Genomic DNA, 17,205 nt, shown 5'->3' with positions numbered 1-17,205 from the left:
ACAATTGTACAATAACAGCGATCGAAGGTTACGAAGCCCATTGTAATGTTATCCAAGAAAATAACGCACCTATTATAGATTTAGACATGGTAATGCCGTATTACAAGGAAAACATATTTTAAACGAAAAATCAATTGAAGGATTGAATTTAATCCACTTTAAAAAGACAATTATTATTGACTCAGAAGTATTCCACAACCAGGAACAAGAAATTAAAGATTATATTATAGCTAATGGAAACGAAAGAGTTCACATTCTTGAAATATTGGAATCAGAAAACGGATATCAATTTGACAACATTAAAAAATTAAATAAATTTTTAATACCATTTGAAGAACACCCAATCAAGAATATGTTCATAACTATAGGAGTACTGTAGCCCTAGGATTAAGTATATTTGCAATATTTAAACTATATATAATTTAACTGTATATCTGAGAAACTATGCTACCATAGAACGTGTAAGAATGACTCATCTACTCATCTACTCAAGACTCAAGTATAGATCAGGAGATCTATTTTTCACAAGAGAGGTGACAGTTAATACTTTACCCTTTAACCACATCCTTATGTTTCAGTAAACATTAAAGAAAAATCATCAAAACAACTTTATCTTAGAACAATAGAAGCGCACTATCAGTACAACAAACAATAACAACCCAAATGGTGATTTACTAGTAAACAGCGATAAGCATAGCCTATATAAGCAACTGGAAAAATAGCCTCGGCGTCACTTTATCATTATCGACTGCCGAGTAACAAGTTACCACTTGTAACACTTGTACAGTTTAAGCGTAATATATTCAATATTGAAGTACATGTGAATACGGTGAAATATTAAACAAATAAAGGATCAGTCGGAACCAATCTCATTGGCTAACTTCAAATTATATATTTATTATATTCCTAACGAGTAAATAAATTAACTCGCGAGGAACAAATCCTTTCTCTCATTGTAGCACTTCAGGAAGACAAGCGTCTCGGCCTTTGTCCAAACTTTTCTTTTGCTGTATATAAACAAAATAAATAATTATTTAGTTTTTGAAAAGTTTGTTTACAAATACAATATAAAAATGCAAATTTACATTATCTCCATGTTAAACGTCGCAATAAATTGAATGCCAGCTTATTATTCTTGCCCGCGTTGCCAACATAATTAATTTTTAAGCGAAAATTTGAATTAAGGTAGTAGTTCTGGTAACTTGTGCCTATTTTCATGACTTCTTTGTAGGGTGGTATTTTGTAGGAAATGAATTATCTTGAATATTTAGAGTGCTTTTATTTACATATTTAAAATATAAAAAAATTTGATTTGAAAAAATTTAATACTTTATTACTATTATTATTGTCACACGAAGCTGGAACCTCAAAAGAAATGCACGTGGGCGGCCCGGGTGATTTTGACTCTTGATGTTATCTGAAATCAAATAGTCTTGATTATTCTTAATCTATAGACATGCCATTCTGGTCGGAACTACTGAAGTTAAATTTCAAGGATAAAATGGCGGACTTTGAAAAAAAAGTGTTTTTGTTTTAGCAAAGAAAATGTTGGAAAATAAAAAGTTAGGGGTGAAAAAAATTCTCGTTAGTACCGACGAGAACTAAAAGTGTGTAAAATAGCCTGTTAAAATTTGAAAGCAATCGGTTGAGTAGAAAAAAAGTTAGGACCCGGGCCGACCAGAAAAACAATGTTTTGAGAAAAGCGCGTTTAAAGTTCGGTCGAACTTAAAAGTTGGACTTCGAGGCGCTGTAGGAAACTCGTTATATTTCCCGAAATATTTAAAATTTGTCCGAAATTTTTACAGTATATTCTCAAGACTTTGTACTTTCAAATTAAGCAAAAAAAAAATTCGATGTTTTAACCCAAGTTACCAGACTACTACCTAAAGCAAAGAGCGTTTTATTCGTCAACGATTTAGTTATTAGCTTGTGATGGTTAAATAAAATACGGCTAGTATAAAGATTTTCAAACTTTGGGGTGACTTTGTACCGCATATATGGGCCAATATGTGAGTTATTCCAATGAAAATAAAAGAACGTGTTTTATTCGTAACAGTGCAAGGAGCTTTCCAAAGTACTCAGGGCTTTTTGAATCTAGCGCCCCATTGTGGCGTCATCTATATGTCGACTGGTGCGTTATCTGCTATCCAGTTAGAATTTCATGGCATTTAATCGATTGGAAGTGAAGTTATTGCGTTTTAAGCGTCAGTATGTTTGTGTTTTTGGTAAAACTTTTAAACGAAACGTTTCAATTGATGAAACAAGTTTATGGTGATGATTTCCTATCTCGTAGCAGAGTGAACAAGTGGTTTAAACGTTTTCAAAGTGGTCGTGAGGCCATAAATCAACATATGGGCCAATCAAAATCCGTGATCATCGGAAATTCCATCGACACTGCGCATGATTCATCAAAAACTCCCCGAAATCATCATTCGTTCCTGGAAATGGAATTGAACATCTCAAAACATCGATTTATCAAATTTTGACCAAACATTTGAGCGTACGTAAGGTGTGTGCACGGTTTGTTCCGCACAAGTTGACTGACGACCAAAAATTGCTCGGAATCCAACATTCGAAAGACATAATTAAATAGGTCAAAAAGGACAAAAACTTCCTCTACAATACTGTGACTGGTGACGAAACGTGGTGTTTCCAATACGATCTCGAAACGAAACACCAGAGTGCTGAATTTAAAGCACCAGCCGTGCCGAAACCCAAAAAATCGCGCATGGAGAAGTCAGAAGTGAGGACAATGCTGATTTGTCTTTATGATTCTAAGGGTATTGTCCACAAAGAATCTGTTACCCAAAACGTTAATGCGGTATTCTGCCTTAGAGTTTTGCATCGTTTGGTGCGCCATATTCGACGTGTTTGGCCCGAATATCGCGAAGATGAAAGATTGCGTTTGTTGCACGATAATGCGCCGTCTCATCGATCGACGTTTGTGACCGATTATTTGACAACAAATCACATTTTAACCATTAACCACTCCCCGTATTCAACCGATATGGCATATTGCGACTTTTTTTCGAAAAAATGCATTTGCCCATGAAAGGAAAGCGTTATGCAGACGTAGATGCCATTCAAAAGGCTTGCACCGGCATACTGGCGGCCATACCGGCCAACTAGTTATAACACCCTTTCGACATGCTTTTGGACCGTGCAAAAAGCTGTATTGAAGCAGAAAGAAACTATTTTGCATAAAATAAATTGATTTTGCGGAAAAAAACATTTCTTCTATTTTTTTTAAGTGCTGTATACGTTGGAACGCACAGCGTACTATACATATTTGCTTTGCTTTTGTTCTTCATCAAACACTGCGGCGAAGAACTGATAAGGAGCATGCATCAGCTTTTTTTTTTAAATATGGTCGGATGAAAGCATGCCCATCGAATGGAATTTAACTGTGGTCTGCCTAATCCACAAAAACGGAGACCCCATTATCTGCGCCAACTACTGTGGGATATGTCTCCTCAATATCGTGTATAAGGTTCTATCGAGCGTATTGTGTGAAAAATTAAAGCCCACCGCTTTAGACCTGCAAATCAACAACCGACCAGATATTCCAAATCTTGGCAAAGACCCGTGAAAGAAAAATCGACACACACCACCTCTTCGTCGATTTCAAAGCTGCTTTCGACAGCACGAAAAAAAGCTGACTTTATGCCGCGATGTCTGAATTTGGTATCCCCGAAAAAGCTCCGTCAGGATCGGGAAGGACCTCTCCGAGCCGTTCGATACCAAACGAGGTTTCAGACAAGGCGACTCCCTATCGTGCGACTTCTTCAATCTGCTGATGGAAAAAATAGTTCGAACTGCAGAACTTAATCAAGCAGGTGCATTCTTTTATAAGAAAGTACAGCTTCTGGCATTTGCCGATGATATTGGTATCATTGGCTTCAACACCGGCGCCGTTAGTTCTACTTTTTCCAGACTGGACAAAGAAGCACAACAAATGGGTCTGGCAGTGAACGAGGGAAAAACGAAATATCTCCTGTCATCAAACAAACAGTCGTCTCACCCGCGACTTGGCTCTCACGTCACTGTTGACAGTCATAATTTTGAAGTCGTTGATAATTTTGTCTATCTTGGAACCAGCGTAAACACAACCAACAATGTCAGCCTGGAAATCCAACGCAGGATAACTGTTGCCAACAGGTGCTACTTCGGACTGAGTAGGCAATTGAGAAGTAAAGTCCTCTCTCGACGAACTAAACAAAACACTATAAGTCTGATGAGTCGACGGTGCGAGCGGGGGCAAGTAAAATACTTTTATATTTTTCAATACAATTTAACTTAGTTTTGTTAAAAAGATTAATTTTGACACTTCACATTTAACAATAAAAATGTATGATAAGTATATAAAGGCATTCGCTACATGCCAAGGTACGATCGAATAAATGAACCGTATCCAGATGGAAATTAGACGATGTGCAGGATCCCGGTCGATTTAATGTGTATAGGAAAGAGTTAATTGTAGCGCGCGGGTTAGGTGTCGAAACAAACGAAAAATGATGTGCAAAGTGTATGTAACGAATGTTGACGTGCGAATTATTCGAAAGCGATTATCCAATGCTTTTCGTTAGGTTGATGGTGTATGGTGTCGTCGTGTGGTGACCGTTGACTGAGTGTAGTGGTGTTGCCTTAGGAGTGTGCAGAGTGGTGAATACATGCAGGGAAATGCTTAAGTCATTTAGACATACTGGGCCCCTAGACAAATCTTTTGCATAGTACTCGTATTACATATGCGATGTTCAATGTATTTCGGCGGGATTGGTGTTTGAATTAAGTAACTTCAATATGTATGAACGGGTCATATTGAAATACCCTTCACATTTTATGACTTAAATATTTGTATTATTTTTGAACTCGTTTATTGTATATTTATAAAGTGTCGAGTTTTCGACTTTTTGATACAACTGTGTTATATTTTATGTTTTAGTGCCTCTGCACTAATTTGGCGTTTAGGCCAGGATTTGTTTTCAGAATTGTTTTTTTTTTTCATTATTGGCGAAAGCAATCCTGCGGGGCCGAAGAGTTGTTGCATTGAATATATGGACTGTCAGAGGTAACTCTCAATTTGTTTTTTATACCAATTTGTGGAGTATTGGAAAATTGTGGCTCTTGTGGTAGTCGTACGACGTACCGGGCAGTATTTGATCGAGTAGTTGTTGCTTTAGAGAAGTCTTCGCAATACTGATCTTCTAGAGGTTTGTTTGTTATAGGAGGAAGTTTCCTTAACTTTTGAAATTTCCTTAATTGTGAGTTAAGGTATTTGTTTGTATTACACTCAACGGGAGTTGGTATGGTGGTACCTAGTTCTTTATCTAGTCCACTTTGTGTTTTGCTGTGCAGCGTTTAAGCTTTTTGTGCTTTTGAGCAACATGGTGTCTCTTCTTTGCGCTTCTTTGGGGTGAGATGGGATATGTGCTGTAATGAAGCATTGAATGGTGTCTTTTTTGACAATATAAGCAGTTAAATTTGCTTTTGCAATTTGTATATGTATGTGCATGTGACAGACAATTTGCGCATAGCCTTTTTGACCTGACAAAGTTATTTAGTTCGTTAACTTTTTAGCTTTTAAAATTCTCGCAAGATCCATCAGAATTTACAGCCCTCACATCAGGGCATTTTCTCAAAGGAGCGCCCATTCTGGCCACACCTGAGCCAAGCGGGGAGTCGCTTTACTTATTAAACAGATGTGAAAAACTTAAATTCTCCATCATGATTTCAGTCTTCGATGGAAAGAAGATTATTTAGAGGACTTCCACAGAAGGTACCGGTGGAAAACACCAGAAAGCGCCCCTAAGATTGAAGATTGTTTCTTAATTAATGACGATTGTCTCCCCCCACCAAATGGCGGCTTGGCCGCATAGAGAAGCTTTACCACGGCTCCGACGTTCATATTCGCGTAGTCGATCTCCGTATGCAAAACGGAACACTAACTAGGCCGCTCGTTAAACTATGCTTTTTTCCGATAAAACCAACGCGTAAACCGTAAACAATAAACGATAAATCGATATAACCCGCAAAAGCAACCACAAAATAATGAAAACCGCAAAAGTAATAATAGATGGTTGATCCACATGACTACCCACTAGTGCCACATAATGTAGCACCAACAATCATATTCGTATCTACAACAAACACATAACTTAAATAATACCTTTGACAGATCAAATGGATACCGATATGCCGCCAGCACCAATGCCAGTTGGTCGGTCGACTATTCAAGGAGCCTACACCAGCCCTTCGAAATCACACGGCCACAACGCAACCAACCGTTTCACGAAGTGCAACATGCGCAATTCCGACGCCGGCGCCAGACACAGGTTGCCGCACTGCGGCATATTTAAGAGGATGCTGCCTCCGCTACGCCAGCATATTGTCCAGGCACATGACCACTGCCTAAATTGGCTGGCGACTACTCATTCCACACTGGAGTGTACGTCCGGATATGCGTGCCAAATATGCATGCGGCAGCATCACACACTCCTGCATCGAGACAGCAGACAATTACCTGTCTCCTACAAACGTGCTACGACCCGACGATCGCAGGCGAACCGTGCTGCACGACCGCGAAGAGCAGAGGCACCACTAGCATCAGGCACACGTACTCGGCGTCAACTACATAATACCCCCACGCGGAGCCGTCAACCTAGGCCGTGGTCTCGCTAACCCACTGGGCTCAGTAACGCGGTGACCACATTGCAAAAACTACAACGACTACTAGGCTAATTACTTGCCTAGGGGGGCCGGGATGTCTAAATGACCCTCAGCCTCCATCAGCATGAAACACAGCTACACCACATTTCAACACTCTACATTGACAGACAAAATCATCCTAAACTAACAACATACCACACTCACCACTCACCTTCCACATCAATAATCAATAAAAAGGCACATACAATAATCAAAATTGTAGCATACATATAAAATAGAACAAAAAAATAAAAAATACTAAAGCAAACATATTTCTCTTTTTTGTTTTAATTTTATATATTTATCAATTATTTTTAGGCACTAGTGCGCTTTATTCAGGCTCGATCGGAACTTAACTCTAAAACATTGTTAGTCTTAAGTCTAAGCCTAAGCAGTTCTCACTGCCGCTGCCGTCGTCGCTGTCGTTGCTATGTTTTGTCAGATGCAGTGTCAGCGAATCCCACGATTACGCCGACTTGCGTGTAGTGTAAGTCGTCGCTTGTTTGCGCTATATTTGTGCTGCGCCAGCGGATCCCACGGCTACGGTAGTTTGTGAGTATCGCTTGTTGTTGCTTGTCGTTGGATCATAACTCGGGCCGTTGGTTATGGATTGGTGTAGTGTTAATGTTCAGCATTGCCTGAAACGGATGTTAGGCAGACAATGCTGACTTGGTATTTTGGTGGTTTGCGTTTCGAGTTAACTCCTCCCTTCCTAAGTGGGAATCGTCCACGATTCTCTCGGTGACCTCTCTTACTAAGACATTCATTGCCTTTTTCGCGGTGTGTTTTTTATATTTGCTTAGAGCAAGTCGCAAGAATACTAGGATAGAGATTGATGCTATCGTTACTATAAAAAGCAATGTTGTTGAGTTGGCTTCTCCTCGAAGAGCGCCAATATGGTTGATATTTTCCGCATTCATTTCATGAAGATAATTCAAACTCAATGTCTCTATATGTCCTATAGATTGACTCTTTGAGCCGTTGGAGTGCCAAGAGTACGAGTAAGAGTATGATTTCGATTGTGATACTCAGTCCCATTTACCTTTACTGACTGATCGAAAGTCAAAAGGTAAGTACCGCTGACGGTTCTCCTATCTCCTTTTTCAACCTCTATCGTTGCTGTGGCATTGTTGATAATGACAATGCCGTCATCGATTTCTTTGATGCCCTTATCATGATTGGTAGTAGTTGAACAATATGCTACAGCACCTGTGAATAGTTGCTGGCAACAAGTAGGGGTTGTTTGCTTCTTGCACAAAGTTGCAAAAGTTGATTTTTCACATTTAACAGCATACGCTTCCTTTCCTCACTCAGCGACGGTATTAGTATCCCCAAAGTGTAGGACTCGTCCTTCGTGAGGCCTTAATGCTAGACATTCCTATTATTTCTATTATGGTTATGTTAGTCGAGTGCTAATTGATAATATTATTGATATCACTATTATCTAATATTATTGGGTTCACTAGGTTCAACTAAGCTAGGGCTATTGAGATTGTGATTGATTGCAGTTCGAGGATTATTACTCTATTTCTTGCAAGTATTGTTTCGTAAAGATGACCTGAGTTATTGCTTAATTTCTTGTTGAGTTTATAATTGTGTTTATTGTTTGCGTGATTTCCAAGATTTTTTGTTGAATATGCATATTAATTTTGTACTGTCTGTTATTAGAGTCAATGAGCATATCCTGTCTTAGTTGTAGCCTTTGGAAATCGTCAAAGTCAGGGGTGCCGGCGACGACTTTTAGTGCAGTACCTAAAAAGTTTAAGCTTCGTGCCTGTCGATAGTGAATGTCAACGGTTCGAAGTAAAGTCTCGATGTATTTTATGTCTGCTTCTACTATTTTCTTCATGTGTGTCAATGGGAAAAGGTCCATAAATCCTGCCGTCTCGTCGTTCAATGTTTCATATAGTGTCAAGTTGGTAAAGTGCGTCAAATAACCGTAATGTTCCCATACTATTGCGTTTCCGTCCAAAATTGGGATGTAGTTGGAGTTGGTGTAGTCAGTTAGCTTTTGTGTTAGAGTGGTCGTCAATAGGAATGCCGATATTATCCTGTAATTTAAAACACAAGACTTAAAGTAATAAAGTGATTAATTAAGGTGGACGAAGGTTGTCTTTGTGGACCTTCCTTTATAAGAACGGTGGTGCCTAGGTCCTGTTCGACTACTTCTTCTGTAAATAGTATTGAGAGTTTATTGCCTAACCTTCGATCAACTTTCACTAGGACCTTGTCGCCAACGTTATACGTCACATTCTGACGACCCTTATTATGGTATTCGCGATCACTGGCCTGTGCTTTTTCGATACGTTTTCGAGCTAGTTCCGTAATGTTAGCTGAGCTGGGAAGAAGGATATCTATTGGTTTTTCGTGGGTTATTGAATGAATTGTCTTATTATATTCTCTAGTGGCAAGCAAAATCAAGTCAACAGTGTCATAGAGATTTCTTTCTAGTTTTAGACACCTAGCTCTTTCAGTTAAGGTACTGTGAAAACGCTCCACTTGCCCGTTTGAGGTGCTATGCAGTGGAGGGGCGTTGGCGATTTTCACATTGTTGTAATTTAGCAAAGTTTATTTTATAGCATTTGAGTTAAGTGACTTTTCGTTGTCACAGTATATAGTTTTAACGTTTGAAAAAATGTTTATTAGCTGTAGTATAGGTGGTTTTACGTCTATGATGGTTCTAGATGCGATTTTCTGCACTATAGTAAATTTAGAAAACTTATCGACGCAAGTTAGAAAATATTTCTGGTCTGTGGAGAAAATATCGACCAGGATTACATGGAACCGGTGTTGCCGCAATAACATGCTTCTTTGGATGTCTAATGTATTTAGACTTTGAACATATTCGGCAATTTGCTACTACTTCTCTTGCCTTTTTATTCATCTTCGGGAAAAAATAGTCAGCCAAGATCTGCTTTACATTTTCTTGCGCTGCCCTATGAGCTCTGTTGTGTTCAGCAAATATAATTTCTTGTTGATCACTTTCGCTGAAGATGTCCGTAACCATCTTTTCGGTATGACGGAATCTTACGTTGGGGTGAAGTTCTACCAGTCGGTCTTGAATTTTTGCCAACACTGGTAGGCTGCAATGTATTGCGTTAACTACGCCATCATTAATGACTTCTTGCAGCGTTTTTAGTAATGACTCTACGTCGCAAAATGAAATTACATGTCTGCTTTTTGAACCAAATATTATAAAGGTATTTTTTGACTGGCTTTCGCTTTCTTGAAGAATTATCTGGTTTCTTTAGCAATTTACGGGCTTACCAACCGTCTCCATAGTGTAGGTCAGTGACTCCTCACCGTGCATGGTGGCGCAGTCGGAACTTGCCTCCATTTCAATTCCTACCATATTCATGTGCTGTCTGGACAACGCGTCAGCGACATGGTTTTCCTTTCCTGGTTTATAGAAAACTTTGGTTCGTTTGATTTTTGCGTTCGGGTTTTTATCAGAAACTGCGAACGTCAAAGGCTGGTGGTCAGTGTAGATATTCAACTGGTTAACACCGTACAGGTAGTTCCTCAAAGTGTTAAGAGCCCATACGATCGCCAAGAGTTCTCTTTCATTTGTTGCCAAATGCTCTTCTCTATCTCTAAGTGTTCTTGAGATCATGGTAATGGGGTTTTTCTCTTTGGAGAGGACGGCCCCCAAACCCCTTGAGGATGCATCGGTTGTTAACTCATATGGTTTAGTAAAGTCGGGACATGCTACAGTGACATCTTCTGATGCCAGAATTTTTCTAAGTTTATTAAATGCATCTATACCTTCTGGTGCTAGTTGCATTTTAATTTTTTTCTCCCTTTAGCATATCAGTCAGAGGTTTTGCAAGGCTGGCAAAATCTTTAATGAAACATCGGTAGTAGCTAGCCAATCCAAGAAAAGAACGTAGTCCTCGAAGAGTGGTTGGCTGCTCATAATATTTTATTCCATTGACTTTATCGGGGCTTGTTTTCACACCTCCCCTTGAGACAACAAATCCTAGGTATTCTACCTCGGTTTTGAAGAATTTCGATTTTTCGGCGGATATTCTCATATTTGCCTCATAGAGACTCCGCAACACCCATTCGATATCTTTCAAATGGTCTTCTGCCGTTTTTGAATAGACAATTACGTCGTCAACGTAAACGTGGCAGGTTTTGCCAATTTGCTCCCTGAGGACATCGTCGATTGCTCTCTGGAAGATGCTTGGGGCGTTTCTTAGCCCAAAAGGAAACGACAGAATTCATATTTACCGTTGTTAACGGAGAAAGCGGTTTTCTCCCTGTCTCTTTCTGCTAACTCGATCTGGTGAAACCTAGATTTAAGGTCGAGGGTGGTAAAATATTGTGCACCTCTTAAGTTTGACAAGATTACCATTGCGTTTGGCATAGGGTATTTATCTTCGACTGTGACTTCATTCAGTTTCCTGAAATCAATCACAAGACGTTTCTTCTTATTTCCCGTTTGATCTACTCCATTCTTATCAACGACCCAAATTGGGTTATTGTAAGGGGACCTTGAGGGTCGAATGATACCATTGACGCGAAGTTCAGCCACTTCTTTGTTTACAAAGTCGGCTACACCCATAGGATATGGGTAAAGTCTCGAGTAAACCGGTTCATCGGTTTTTGTTCTGATTGTACCAATTATATTAGTGTTGAAGGGTAGTGACTCGTTAGGGTCAGCAAACGCCTTATTTCTACTTTTGATAATTTCACAAAATTGCTCACGAACTGAAGATGGAATTTCTTCACTTTTTATGTCGATAAAGTTTACATTTTTACATTCATGGAACAAGAGCTTCTCAGTTCCAGAATCGTGCTTTATTGTACCCGTACTGAGGTCTATTTGGGCGTTTACCTGATTGAGCCAATCTAGCCCAATTATGCCGTCGAATGTTGTTATATTTGGTAGTATAAAGAAATCTGCAGTTACGCCAAACATCTTAATTCTACACTTTTGTGTTACAGGACTATTGCTGTGCAAAGACTTTACTATAAATGGTGTGGACGCTGGAATTATATTTTTTAGCTCAGGTATTTGTTTGATATAATTTTTCGAAGCTCCTGTGTCCACTAATAATTTATTTTTGAAGTTATACTTCTTATACGACGCCGGAAAAGGTTGCGATAGATTCTGGTTGCGCAACCTTCCATATAAAAGTAACGCAAAGTTGCGCAACCTCGCTCCATCCATATGAATGTAACGCAACCTTGTCTGCGAAGATGTGCGAGCAGCAAGCGAAGCGGTGACAATCGGCGATCGTTTGTTCGTTTCTTTCGGCACAGCTCGGCCGACACAACAACACAACACAATGTTCCATGCTTATGCTGTTGTTGTTTTTGTAGAACAATGTTTCAATTTTTGGTTGGTGACATATTCACATGTGTGCGCATATGTATGTTTGTATGCTTGTGCATTATTGAAGTTATACTTCTTTTTCTTTCGTTTGTCTTTCATTTCTGCGAATTCTCAACTATTTTATGTATGTTTTGGTTGAAATACTCTGCGTTGGCCTTTCAGAATCACACAGAATCATTTCTGTGGTTTTTGAAACTGACCCACGAGGACGAGGTATATGGTTTTATCTGGGAGCGTGAGATTTAAGAAAATCGCTCGCTTACAAGGGATAAAATGACTTCTGAGTGGCGATTTTAATGAATAAATTCACAGAATCATTTCTGTGCTTTTGGAAATCTATACTAATAAATATTTTTTTCTTACTAATAGAAAATAAATTTATCACAGCAATATACATAAACATATTCATAATACTGCTGTGATAAATTTAATTTCTATTAGTAAGCAAAAAATTAATAATAAATTTATTAAGACTATACTTCTCAGGGCATCACAGCAATGTTATGTATATGTATATACATATTATGCATATGTATTGCTGTGATAAATTTATTGCGAAAGCAAATGTTCTACAAAGTATGTATATTTCTATACTTAAACAAAATTATTGGAACCATCGTATGTTTCTTGCATTCATAACCAAATCATACCTAAGTTAGCGCAACCTAAGTGTCAATGGTGGTAAGCGCTTGGAAAGTCAAGACGCTGCGAGTGCCACAGGTTCGAATCCCGACGGAATAAATTTTTAATTTTTTGCTTTAACATCGTATACTATACAAATAAATATTTTTCTTTATTTTAATTTCTATTCTTCTTCTTTACTGGCGTAGACACCGCTTACGCGATTATAGCCGAGTCAACAACAGCGCGCCAGTCGTTTCTTCTCTTCGCTACGTGGCGCCAATTGGATATTCCAAGCGAAGCCAGGTCCTTCTCCACTTGGTCCTTCCAACGGAGTGGAGGTCTTCCTCTTCCTCTGCTTCCCCCGGCGGGTACAGCGTCGAATACTTTCAGAGCTGGAGTGTTTTCGTCCATTCGGACAACATGACCTAGCCAGCGTAGCCGCTGTCTTTTAATTCGCTGAACTATGTCAATGTCGCCGTATATCTCGTACAGCTCATCGTTCCATCGAATGCGATATTCGCCGTGGCCAACGCGCAAAGGACCATAAATCTTTCGCAGAACTTTTCTCTCGAAAACTCGCAACGTCGACTCATCTGTTGTTGACATCGTCCAGGCCTCTGCACCATATAGCAGGACGGGAATTATGAGTGACTTATAGAGTTTGGTTTTTGTCTGTCGAGAGAGGACTTTGATTCTCAATTGCCTACTCAGTCCGAAGTAGCACCTGTTGGCAAGAGTTATCCTGCGTTGGATTTCAAAGCTGACATTGTTGGTGGTGTTTACGCTGGTTCCAAGATAGACGAAATTATCTACAACTTCAAAGTTATGACTGTCAACAGTGACGTGAGTGCCAAGTCGCGAGTGCGACGACTGTTTGTTTGATGACAGGAGATATTTCGTCTTGCCCTCGTTCACTGCCAGACCCATTTGCGTTGCTTCCTTGTTCAGTCTGGAGAAAGCAGAACTAACGGCGCGGGTGTTGAGACCGATGATATCAATATCATCGGCATACGCCAGCAGCTGTACACTCTTATAAAAGATTGTACCTGCTCGATTAAGTTCTGCAGCTCGAACTATTTTCTCCAGCAGCAGATTGAAGAAATCGCACGATAGGGAGTCGCCTTGTCTGAAACCTCGTTTGGTATCGAACGGCTCGGAGAGGTCCTTCCCGATCCTGACGGAGCTTTTGGTCCCGCTCAATGTCAGTTTACACAGCCGTATTAGTTTTGCGGGGATACCAAATTCAGACATTGCGGCATAAAGGCAGCTCCTTTTCGTACTGTCGAAAGCAGCTTTAAAATCGACGAAGAGGTGATGTGTGTCGATTCTCCTTTCACGGGTCTTTTCCAAGATTTGGCGCATGGTGAATATCTGGTCGGATGTTGATTTACCAGGTCTGAAGCCACACTGATAAGGTCCAATCAGTTTGTTGACGGTGGGCTTTAATCTTTCACACAATACGCTCGATAGAACCTTATACGCGATATTAAGGAGGCTAATCCCACGGTAGTTGGCGCAGATTGTGGGGTCTCCTTTTTTATGGATTGGGCATAGCACACTTAAATTCCAATCGTTGGGCATGCTTTCGTCCGACCATATTTTACAAAGAAGCTGATGCATGCTCCTTATCAGTTCTTCGCCGCCGTGTTTGAATAGCTCGGCTGGCAATCCATCCGCCCCCGCCGCTTTGTTGTTCTTCAGGCGGGTAATTGCTATTCGAACTTCTTCTTGGTCGGGCAATGGAACGTCTTTTCCATCGTCATCGATTGGGGAATCGGGTTCGTCTTCCCCTGGCGTTGTGTGTTCACTGCCATTCAGCAGGCTGGAGAAGTGTTCCCTCCATAATTTAAGTATGCTCTGGGCATCGGTGACTAGATCACCTTGGGGGGTTCTACATGAGTATGCTCCGGTCTTGAAACCTTCTGTAAGCCGCCGCATCTTTTGGTAGAATTTTCGAGCATTACCCCTGTCGGCCAGCTTATCAAGCTCTTCGTACTCACGCATTTCGGCCTCTTTCTTTTTCTGTCTACAAATGCGTCTCGCTTCCCTCTTCAACTCTCGGTATCTATCCCATCCCGCACGTGTTGTGGTCGATCGTAACGTTGCAAGGTAGGCAGCCTGTTTTCTCTCCACTGCGACACGGCACTCCTCGTCGTACCAGCTGTTCTTTTGCACCTTCCGAAAACCAATGGTTTCGGTTGCAGCTGTACGTAAGGAGTTTGAAATGCCGTCCCACAGTTCCCTTATACCGAGTTGTTGACGAGTGCTCTCAGAGAGCAGGAGTGCAAGCCGAGTAGAAAATCGCTCGGCTGTCTGTTGTGATTGCAGCTTCTCGACGTCGAACCTTCCTTGTGTTTGTTGGCGTGCGTTTTTTGCTGCACAGAGGCGGGTGCGAATCTTAGCTGCAACAAGATAGTGGTCCGAGTCGATGTTAAGACCTCGGAGCGCACGCACATCTAAAACACTGGAGACGTGTCTTCCGTCTATCACAACATGATCGATCTGGTTGGTAGTTTTTCGATCCGGAGACAGCCAGGTAGCTTGATGAATCTTCTTATGCTGGAATCTAGTACTACAGATAACCATATTTCGGGCCCCGGCGAAGTCGATCAGCCTCAACCCATTTGGGGATGTTTCCTCGTGGAGGCTGAATTTACCGACCGTAGTGCCAAAGATACCTTCTTTGCCCACCCTGGCGTTGAAGTCGCCAAGCACGATTTTGACATCGTGGCGGGGGCAGCTCTCATAAGCGAGCTCCAAGCGCTCATAAAAGTCATCTTTGGTCACATCGTCCTTCTCTTCCGTCGGGGCGTGGGCGCAAATCAGCGATATGTTGAAGAACCTCGCTTTGATGCGGATTGTGGCTAGACGTTCATTCACCGGAGTGAATGATAGTACTCGGCGACGGAGTCTCTCTCCCACCACGAATCCAACACCAAACTTGCGCTCCTTTATATGGCCACTGTAGTAAATGCCACAAGGACCTACTCGTCTTTTTCCTTGTCCCGTCCATCGCATTTCTTGGACGGCGGTGATGTCAGCCTTTATTTTCACGAGGACATCAACCAGCTGGGCAGCGGCACCTTCCCAATTAAGGGACCGGACATTCCAGGTGCATGCCCTCAATTCGTAGTCCTTATTTCGTTTTCCATGGTCGTCATCAAAAGGGGGGTCTCTCATCCGAGGCTGGTTGTTGCTATTCGCTGGGGTTGTTTTTTTACGTGGCGGGTCCCAAACCCAGCGCACAACCCTATGTAGGGGATATTTCGCCTTCTCACGTTAGCTCGCCTTCAAACGGATGTTCTTAGGCTACCCAGAGGATACTTGGTCAAAGACCGGAAGTCGCGAGCTGCTTGAGTCATATGTAAAAGAATCGTTTCTGGCCACTCCCAAGTGAATGGCGATCAGAGAACTTTCCTCACTTGCGTGAACTTCTACATATGACTCCATCCTCCCCTCTCTCTTCTCTCTTCTATTAGTCAGAAAAATATTTATTTGTATAGTATACGATGTTAAAAGGCATACATCTTCTATCCTATCTTGTGTATCTGCACATGCTCATATGAGTGTATGTATACGCATGTGCGCGCATTGACTTGCATGTTCATACATTCATATATACTTATATGTACATATATTTGCACACATTGCCGAACAAATAAATCACAAGCATACAAACATACATATGCGTACATATATGAATATGTCACCAACAAAAAAATGATCTTCACAAGTCAATCCGGCAGCCAAATTGGCGAAGAACAAAAGAGAGATGATTACGCTGCATATTCTCTTACGCAACGAAGAGACGGAACTACTTTCTGAGTCAAAATTCATTCATTTAGACCTTGCTTTATTCTTCATTTTATGTGCATAATAAATTTATAAAATGTGAATTTAAGTTTTCTAGTTTTCTTTCATACAAAATGATATGCATTTCTGAATATCACTAAGAAGTATAACTTCATCCGCGCGTAGGGACTCCACGCACCTTTTTTTTCCTCGATAACTTACTCCTCGCTCAATCCACGGGAGTAGGGACTTCCCCTAAAAAATTCAATTGCTCTTCCTCGAGATCTTCAGCTTCATCTTTGGCTTCCTGATTATAAGTTGCCTCACTAACCTTTTCTTGATTTAAGGTATTAATGCGTTGCATCTTTGGTCCAGTAACCCTATCTGAATCTGCCGTCGTTTTCCCTGCTGTTGATTTGAACTATAACCCTGTCTACTATTACTTTGATTCTGTGATGGTTCCCTACGCCAATTTACATTTTGTCTTAGTCTTGAAACCGATGGATCAACGTCCATGGGGGTCACTTGTTCTTGCTTTTTAGTCCTAGTATCATTTGTTCTGTGCTGTTTATTTGAAAAATGCGGATTTTTTTGTTGCTGTTGCATCTTTTTCTCCGAATTATTGTTTATTCCTAGTTTATATTAGTCTTCAATAGACGTTGCGAAATTTGAAGCAAATAAGTACCTTTCCCTATTTGACTCCACCTCCTGGGCTAATGCCAGAGCGCTAGGTAGGTCTTTAG

At 40.7% G+C, this 17,205-nt stretch overlaps 1 pseudogene; it reads left to right on the top strand.

Annotated features, from left to right (window-relative positions):
• Window positions 1-12,205: 12,205 nt before the first annotated feature.
• LOC125775970 (small nucleolar RNA U3) lies at window positions 12,206-12,335 on the top strand (annotated as a pseudogene).
• Window positions 12,336-17,205: the final 4,870 nt, after the last annotated feature.

This window comes from Bactrocera dorsalis, chromosome 1, assembly GCF_023373825.1.
Source record: "Bactrocera dorsalis isolate Fly_Bdor chromosome 1, ASM2337382v1, whole genome shotgun sequence".
Lineage (NCBI taxonomy): Eukaryota > Metazoa > Arthropoda > Insecta > Diptera > Tephritidae > Bactrocera > Bactrocera dorsalis.
Note: the sequence above shows the minus strand (reverse complement) of the source record. Positions and strands in the feature narration are given on the sequence as shown.